Here is a 9764-nt window from a genome sequence, read left to right on the forward strand (position 1 = left end):
AAATTTCTCGTTGAATATTTCATGAAATTTCAGAAATGTATGAAAGGTATTGAAAAATATCGGCTCCTTTTCATGTTTCGTATAATGTCAAAATTGTGACTTTCTTCTATTTTTGTTGTTTGAGTGCGGATTGCATACTCTAGCCCCTGAAAAATGTGAAATATTTCACAGCCTCGTGAAATTTCATGAAACATTTCACTGAAATTTCCAATCTTTCATTTCTCTCTTACGTTTCATGCCTTTCTGCTCGGATGTGGACGCATTAGAGATCGGGAGAAGGGGAAGAAGAAAAAGAAGAGGAGGAGGGGATGAAGAGGCGGAAGAGGGAGAAGATGAAAAAGACTAGGGAGAATAAGGAGAGTACGAAGAAGAACACAAGGAATGGAAGAGGTGGAAAGATAAGAAGGAAAAAATGAACAGAATGTGTAGAAGCAGAAAAAGTAGGAAAAAGAAGAGGACAATAATTATTTTTTTTTTGTCTTTTCTCCTTCTACATTTTCTTTGTCTTCTTCCTCTTCAGCTCCCTCTTCCATCTGCTCTTATTCTTCTTGTCTTCTTCATCTTCCGCTTTTTCTCTCCTTCCTCCTCTTCTCCATGTCCTTTATGTTCTTACTCTTCCTCCTCGTTTTCTCCTTCTTGTTCCTTTTCTTTTTCGCCGTTTTCTCCCTTTGGTTCTCAGTTTCTTTTTCTCTTGTTCATCTTCCTCCTCCTCTTTCTCTTCTTTTTCTTCTCCGAGATCAACTGCGAGGGGCTTGGAAAGAAAGTGGGATAAGTGCAGTTTTTGAAAAAAAATGAGATTTCAGTAATTTCAACTAAAACTAGTCATACTTTATACTCAGTGAAAAAATCACTGCGAAAATCCAATTTTCAAGCATCATAAAGTGAGTTTGAACTTTTGTTCCTCCATAAGGCGCCATGTAATTTTTAAACTGCTTTAAACGGCGTATTTCTCGACTTAGCAAGAACTTCACTTATGAGCCTTGTCCTCCAAACCCCTCATTTCTGATGCCAGGGTGTCTGGAAAATCTGGCAAGTCCGGTAAACAGTACTGATTTTTTAAGGGCGGTCCGAAAGTGCTGAAAAAGTGCGAAAATCGCGCAAGAAGGTCCCGAATTTTTTTCATTTTTTGTCGTTTTTGTCGCAATTTGAGCGAGAAATTCAGTTAATTTTTGAAATGTTTCGAATTTCGTCAAATGAAGGCACTGAAAAAGTACTAAATTTTTCTGTTAAGAAGATACTGAATTTCTTGGGAATGCACTGAAAAAGTACTGTAAAAGTACTCATTTTTGGCCAGCCTGTTTTAGTAGACACTCTAGATGCGTGCCCCATCCATCATATACTCTACACTGGAAAAAAAAAAAAACACATTGGATCTAGAGTCTAGACTCTTGAAAACATCGACAAGAAAAAATACTCTTGATTCAATCAGATTTAAGCTTAAATCAAAAGGAAATCCTCTCAAATTAAGACGCTTGGTTCTTGATTTAAGCAAACATCCGATTGAATCAAGAGTATTTTTTCTAGTCGATGTTTTTAAGAGTCTGGACTCTGGATCCAATGTGTTTTTTTTTTTTCCAGTGTAAGCCCCAAGCCAGTGTACAAATGCATGCGTGTTTCCTCAAAAATTCCCATGCACCCCTATGCATAATTCCACGCGATTACAGGAAGCCTCGAGTCGAGGGTTTACGGGGGCGATCCGGCAAATCTGTACGTTGGATAGGTAAGAATGTATGGTTTCTCATGCTTACGGGTAGGACGTAGGAAATACGGCTGAGTGCACACCGACCGGCGGCGCGGCGAAGCACGAGGGAAGCGCGGCGCGGATCCCCGCTCGGGTCTGTCCCCCGGGCCCCGGGCACGGGCTCCCCGAGTCCCGAGTCCCCGGGCCCCGTCTTCAAGAGACGCGTCCGCGCCCTCGGCCCTCGGATCAACCGGTTTCCGGCTCGTCTTCCGCGCCCTCGATTCAGTGTCACTGGGCTACCGATCATCGGATCCAACTTCATGCAAAGAGGGTGAGGCGCTATTGTCGCGCAGGAAGCAATAATGAACATTCCAGCGGATTGTTCATAGTGCTCAGCTTTCAGACCACCATCCAACACGAAGCAGGAGTGCTTACCAGGTTATATTATACACAGGCGGACCCAGGCACCTCGAAAGGGGGCCTGGGGGCTCCCCCCAGAAATTTTTCGAAATGGGCATGTTGCAAACTTTTGCTAGAGCAAAAATAAGAGTTTTTTCTATCAGTAAATGTCTCAAATATCACGGTGAGCGCATTGGCAAAGTTTGAAATGCACCACTGGAAAAAAAAACACATTGGATCTAGAGTCCAGACTCTTAAAAACATCGACAAGAAAAAATACTCTTGATTCAATCAGATTTAAGCTTAAATCAAGAACCCAGCCCCTTAATTTGAGCGGATTTCCTTTTGATTTAAGCTTAAATCTGCTTGAATCATGAGTCCTTTTTCTTGTCAATGTTTTCAAGAGTCTGGACTCTAGATCCAATGTGTTTTTTTTTTTTTTTTTTTTTTTTTTTTTTTTTTTTTTTTTCTTTTTTTTTTTTCCAGTGACTCCTAACTTCACAATCTGCGGAAGAAATGTCCGGTTTTTTTTTAGCTTCCCGCTTCAAAAACGATACTACGACACAGGCGAACATCTCGATAGAGGTGTCGTTCTGTACAACCCATGTGCACTAAGATACTACACAATATTTAGCATAGCTAACACCAGTCCGCCAAAACACATCTGCTCTTACGCCGCTGAAATTGCCTACCTACGTTATTGAAGGCAAACTGGATCGAGCGCGCAACACTGGAGGACAGGAACTTAAGTCCCTACTCGTGTTTTCAACAGGAATGAGCGTGATGCTACAAGCAACTACTACTGCTCCCAAGCCGCTGACATTGCCCCTCTAGGTCATTGAAGGCGAGACTACCTAAATTGCGCGCGGAAAAGAGATTGAGATGAGATTATTCTTAAAATGTCCACTGGCGGGCCCGGATTTACCTACCTGCCGCCCATGGGCCGCCTGTATTTTGCCGCCTTCTTCTCATTCGTTTCGAAACAGCAATAAAAACCATCAAGTGAACGTCCCGGAGGGGGAAGGGTTCATAAGACGCGTTCGTGTTGGACTCATTTTTTGCGAAAGCCCTGTCAACACTACTAGCAAAAGTTCACGAAACTTTGCGCGAAAGTCAAGTTCCGTAAACCTATCTCTGTGTGGACAAGGCCTCCCATTCATAAGAAATGAACGAAACAATTATGAAAGATAAACATGAATGTGGTTTAATATTTTTAACTTCCGCCACCGCTGACTGCACTGTGTTTGGCGCAATGCGCGAAGTATTCATGCAGCCTTGTAGGCGCTATGCGTTTCACGCCGACGCGACGGCTGCTGACCGCACCGTGTTTGACGCAATGCGTGGAGTATTCATGCAGTCTTGTAGGCGCTGAAATGCGTTTCATGCTCACCGCCGCGCCAACGGCCTCTCCTTTTCATCTCAAGTCCTCGTATACATTGCTCTCTGCACCGCGCCGTTCCAGGCCAACTTGCGTGTTTGATTTCTCTCTTGACTCGACTAATTCATGGTGCTGTCTCTTGTATCACCGAGAGACAACAAAATTAGAAATTACTATACTCTTAGGAAATGAGAGATTTTGTCGCCTTTTTTCGTTAGTAATCCTTTTTCTGAATCCGATTTTTTCTCACCAACATTTTAAAAGAATGGAAATATTTGCCGCCCCCTAAATTTGCCGTCATGGGCCGCTGCCCGTGTGGTCACCCGTGGCTAGTTCGCGCATACTAGCGAGGATTCGCGATCGGCGGACGCCGCATCGCGGGGGTGAGAGAGTTCGGACAGAGAGTGTTTTGGAAATTCGCGCCGAAGGGAGCTGTAGCATCGCCTGCGCTTTCGCCCCGTTTTTCTCTCCTCTCAAGGGTGACCTGTCCAATTCGTCAGAAGGAAAATCTTTGTTTTTCCTTTCATCACCTCTCGCAGCCAAAAAGTCCTTTTCTCCGTCCCTATCAGAAATACCCCAGTCTACGCTACGCATTGCGGCATCGCGACAAGACTGAGGGTATTTTTGATACGTAGGGACCATAGAGGCGGGATTCGTTCCCCACACGGTATTATACTGCATTAAAAATTTCGGTATAATGAGGATTAAATTGCCACACATCGCAATTTTTGGTTCGATAAAATCGCGATCAATTTTCGTCGATAAAATTAAGATTATATCGCCATTTATCGCGATATATTGTCCGGCGATAAAAGCGCAATTTTATCGCGATAAGATCGAGGATAATCGCTCAGATGTTGATGATCCTAGCGATTTTATCGCCGATAAAATCGCAATATATAGAGATTTTTCCGTTGAGAAATGCTACTTGGGTAATTGTTTTCAAAACGGCCACACTGGAAAAAAACACACATTGGATCTAGAGTCCAGACTCTTAAAAACATCGACAAGAAAAAATACTATTGATTCGATCAGATTCAGGCTTAAATCAAGAACCAAGCCTCATAATTTGAGCGGATTTCCTTTTGATTTAAGCTTAAATCTGATTGAATCAAGAGCCCTTTTTCTTGTCAATGTTTTCATGAGTCTGGACTCTGGAGCCAATGTGTTTTTTTTCCAGTGTAGCCTTTAAAAAACCGCTCAAAATTAATTGTCATATTTTCATTGCCTGCATCATTGAGTTCCCTCCTGCACACTCAAATTAGTATAGGGCATGACACAGTCGTTCCATCAACTTTTTTTAGATTTTTAAACAAGCGACCACCTCACCTCGTTCCTCTTCCTCGCCCAGCCCAGCCCAACCATCCGCTCTCAATCGTCGCTCCTCTGACGTAAAGGGCGTAACTGCTCTTTGCGTCCAGCCCTATGGTCCGTATAAATTCGTGCTTTTAAGTGCTCACGTGGAAATGGAGGTATGTACGCCCTTACGCCAGAGCTACAATGAAATATCCGCCAGCAGCGCGACGCAAGCTCAGAGTAACAACAGATGACAGACAATAGAGCGGCCTGCGGGTCGCTAGCTCATGCGGCTACGGTTCTACAAGCAGACTACGACGCGAAGTTACCCGCGCAACTAGCCAGGTGCGATGATTTCTTTGCCTGTCGCCTGTCGCCTGTCATAGGATTTCATAGGTGTCCATCCTTTTCCCATGAAGGTATTCTTATTAACAAGGCTATTTCCATGCCACGGCGAATGCGATTCTGGTTTTTTGGCAAAAATTTAAAGCGAAACCAATTATTTGGCTAAATGTGAATCATATCTCGATATTTGTTTACTTTCGGTGTACTTTCATCTGAAACCTAGCCGTTGTCACAGACATTATAGCTTTATACTGCCGTGCTGAGGAAGAACGCCATATAAGCCTTCATACGTTGCCAAGTTTCCTTCGATAAAAACCGAATTTACTGGAAAAATTGCGAATATATTTTTCCAAAATTTTAGGGCAATTTTGTACGCAATTTAATCTAAAACATCTGAAAATTTCGAAGAAAAATGTGCATGAATGTCGTCAAAATACATGTTATATCAAGGGAATTTGGCAACTCTTGAATGGTCATACGGCGTTCTTCCTTAGCTCGGCAGTATAGGATACAAGTTTGATGCGATTTCTCGAGGTTTCCTTACTTCCGCTGTAGATTCACCTCGAAATTTCTGCGATGATTACTCGTCGCGCGCTGTGTGTGGAACCGTGGCTTGAGCTATGAGCGGCAATGCACGGTGAGGTGCGGTATCAGGTGCATGCGATGATAGTGAGCCGCGTACGCACTGTGCCGCAGCGCGACTTGGCGTGGCGCGTCGACGCGGCGCGGCGCGGCGTTGCCCTGGATGTGGGCATGGTTTGGACCGAGATGCGTTCACGCCGCATAACGATCGCCGGACGCGTCGCGTACCGCTACGCGCCAGGCTGTGGAACATGACACGATGCGCTAACCTGCATACCGAGAGTTGATGCTCCCAAAACGCCCTCTGCGTGAACCGCACAACCTTTCTCTCTCGGGGAAACGCGTTTCGTTTCCAAACCGAGGGCTCCCATATGAGAGGGATGTCGGGGGTGCATTGGCGGAACAACGAGATTATCTATGGGTGGGGAAGGGGGGGGGGGGGCTAAGAAAGGTGGCAAAAATTCCAAAAATCGACCTTTGGAAAACATTTTTAATTTAGAGACCAAAATAAATCACGAATTCTAGGGAAGCACACAGGAGTGAAGTTTGCATGCATGACCCACTGCAGCAGCAAACTTTAAACACGATTTTTTCAAACGCTTAAAACATAGATTATATTGCAATGTACCTACGCCTTGAAATTTTAATAGAATGTTCTGAAGAGTATCAGAGATTCGTATTCAGCAGCGAAAACTGGTCCCTCGCCATCCAGGCGTCCTTGCCTCTGCTTCATTCCTAGAAGAGGATTCGAAGGTCCCTAAAATGAAACCCCCTCAAAAATCAGCTCCCAATACCCTGGTAAAAATTGGCGATACGAGCTGCGTTTCAAAATACCATAGGAGTTCTTATAGCCGACTAAAGAAGGCTATTGAAAATCTTATAGCTGGCTGTAGAAAGCGGAGCAAATCATATAGCCGGGCTATACGAAGCTATAAAAAAGTACACAGTCGGGCTATAGTTCCTATCGCCGGGCTTTACACTTTATTGCCATTGGCTATAAAAGGCTATAAGAAATTGTGTAGAAATTCGTGTGCTTTGGAAATCATTAAGTTTGATACGGAACTACCTTAATATTTACAAAACACACATTATATTTTCCTTTAAAACATATTTTTTTTCATCAATTAAAGTGAGATGGTCCATACAGAGTGTGCAAACATTTCAAAATCATGAGTTAAAAAACGCTGACTCCGCGAGATTAAATATTAGAGCCTAACACAAAGCGAAGCGGCGACGCATTGGCGCCTACAAACCTAACAGGGATACTTCACGCATTGCGCGGCGACGCACTGACGCCTACAAACCTAACAGGGATACTTCACGCATTGCGCAATGCGTGAAGTATCCCTGTTGGGTTTGTAGGCGCCAGTGCGCGTTTCGCGCTCTCTGCCCGCCCGCCGCGCCGCAGCGTGCCACGGTCACGGTGTCTGAAGCAACTATTTCACACCAGAGGTATTGTACAGTATCATAAGAAATTGAAGGCGCTCCAACATATTAAGAATGATAGGCATCCTTCAAAAGTACGAAGCTTTCCTCGCAAAATATATCAAGATACTACGGCACAAAAAGAGAGCGGTAGTCCAAAAACTAACTAAGTCCTAGTATCCGTATTTAGTAACGTTTAGCATAAACTTTATCGTCTGGCTGTTGCTTAATCGCCATCGGCTATAAAAGGCTGTAAGAAATTGTACAGCCGGCTACAGAAGCTATTGGAAATCTCACAGCCGGCTTTAGGTCTATAGTATTTTGGAACACACCATCTGCTGCCTATTTTTACCAGGGTAAAAAATAGTGGGCCGGGAAGTCCCTAGACTTTGCAAGCATTTACGTAGCCTCCCTCAGAGGGAAAGCAAGGATTTTCACTAAGGAAGTGCATGACATTAATGTTAAATCATCATCAAATTCTTTCAAAAAAAAAAAAAAAAAAAAAAAAAAACAGCTCAGAATTGCTTCGGAGACATGTCAATCATCAAGAGTTCTCTAGGAAGCTGTTAATGTATCCCCAAACACCCTTCCAGAGGGTGTCTGTATCCGTGCCCCCCTTCCTCAAAATCTTCATAACTCCGCCTGTTTGCAAACATTGGTCCAAATCGGGACCTATATCCTCTATTTGTGTTCAAAAATTAAGACTCCTCCCAGATTCTCTAGTATGTGCCCCACACTGTATCTTACTGTATCTGTATTGTTCATATAAGGGGTCACGCATAACCGTGTGGATGACTTCTCTTCCACAGCAGTGCCCTGAGGCTGAAGCACTCGAATAGTTCGCCCAATCAAACATAGTAGACCACCTGTTGATAGAGCTTCTGAGAACACACCACGTTGTGCCGCGCGCTGCGCTTCAACTCACCACGCGGTGTTCATTGTTTCATCGAAGCTTTAGATGATGATGAAAGTGTGGCTCATGAGAAAAGAGCTTGCCTAAGGAACTTTCATTAATAGGATGAGCTTCAATCAACGAGGAGACTTAACTCAGAGGCGATTTTGCAAATTGACAACGCTGTTTTTCCTCCGCATTTAAATGCAGTAAAAGTGTCGATTTTAGGTGCACGGAAAAAAAATTGCTGATTCAACAATTCAATCGCTAAAAACAGTGAGTGCAATGTTTCAACGCAGATTTTACAACAAAAAAATGCTACTTTAACCACATTGTAAACTAATTTAACCACGGGGGTGGTTAAAGTAGCATTTTTTTTTTTTTGTAAAATCTACATTGAAACATTGCACTCACTGTTTTTAGCAATTGAATTGTTGAATCAGCAATTTAATTTTTTTTCCGTGTAAGGAAAGCTGCTCCACCAAAAATCGATTCTTTTCCGTACATTTAAATAAAATAGTGTTGCCAAGTTTCAAGAATCGCCACTAACTTCATTCTTTTAGATAGTGACACATTTCGCCATTATCAATCCAACTATTCGTCTTGGGAATAGTGCTACCCGAGCGTTTAAGTCACCGCAGAAATGTCATTTTACCGCGGAGAAGGGGGTTGCACAAGTACTTTCTCCGTACAATCATATAAGTTTTGGGATTTATGTTCAAATTCATGCATTCTACTTGATGCTCTGCATTTACTATTCATGTAATCATTAATTTTTTATCGACTCCAAGTTAGTTATCGTCAGTGCCCATGACGATTATGTCCATACTGAATTTCCTTCCATTTTCCTTCTCTCGTGAGCAATACCCCAATACTTAAATTTAATTCCTTGCAATTCCGAGTGAATATCTTTGGAATTGGATAGAGCGAGACCCACCTCAAAGTTTTGTGTCTAAAATTTCAGCCCCCCCCCCCAAAAAAAAAAAAAAAAAATCTACCCAATGGGAAGGAGGCCTAACTTTTGAATATCTCCATAGGTAATCGTCAAACTAGAATTTCTTTTTTGTTTTTTATTTACAGAATGAACTGTTTTCCGATTTCGAGCTGTTGACATTTCTGCCAACTCGTTATATTTAAAGTTCTTATGGCGAACGGTGCTAAATAACCCCTCTAACATAAGTTGAATGTACTCAAAGGTCTTATCCAAATGTACAATCCTCAAATTTAAGAATGGTTTTCTGTGTCATCAAGCGCACTCACTCGTACTGAGCGCGTGACGAAAAGTTTGAAAATTAGTTGTAAATAAAAACTTACTAAGTTCTTGGAAAGCCGATCCCGAATCGTAAGAAAATCCGTCAAGTACTCCAAAGTGCAACTATAAACACTATTTCACGACACAACAATTAAGTGTTGGAGCGGAAAACCGCGGATGCCAACAAGTTTACAAGAAGAGAAATTGTTCACAAGGGAAGAATAATTCTTAGTGTTAGTTAATAATAGTGTCCGCTTAATTTTCTTTCCTATTTTTGTAAGTCTATTTTTTTTATTAATGAGGGCATCAAAAAACGCCAAATCGATCAGCCGACGTGCCGAAATTGTTCTCGAGTCTTGTTCAAAATGATATTGCGTTGGAAAGAGCGGAAAGTGGCGCGCACATGACACTCTTCAGACGTACAGACGCGAGGCGAGCGCAACACTAGTTGGCACCTGAGACCGTGACGGGACGGAAGGCTTGATCAAACTGCGGGGCGGCCCGGCTCGCCGGC

At 43.0% G+C, this 9764-nt stretch overlaps 1 protein-coding gene across 1 annotated transcript in view; it reads right to left on the reverse strand.

The window, feature by feature from the left end:
• Positions 1-9764, reverse strand: part of LOC109040821 (uncharacterized) — a 33912-nt gene extending 24148 nt beyond the window's left edge. Inside the window, exon 1 of the mRNA XM_072300698.1 lies at positions 9313-9764. The gene's annotated coding sequence lies outside the window, so the exon portion shown is untranslated. The remainder of the gene's footprint in view (positions 1-9312) is intronic.

The sequence above is a fragment of the Bemisia tabaci genome, chromosome 5 (genome assembly GCF_918797505.1).
Source record: "Bemisia tabaci chromosome 5, PGI_BMITA_v3".
In the NCBI taxonomy this organism is placed as follows: Eukaryota; Metazoa; Arthropoda; class Insecta; order Hemiptera; family Aleyrodidae; genus Bemisia; species Bemisia tabaci.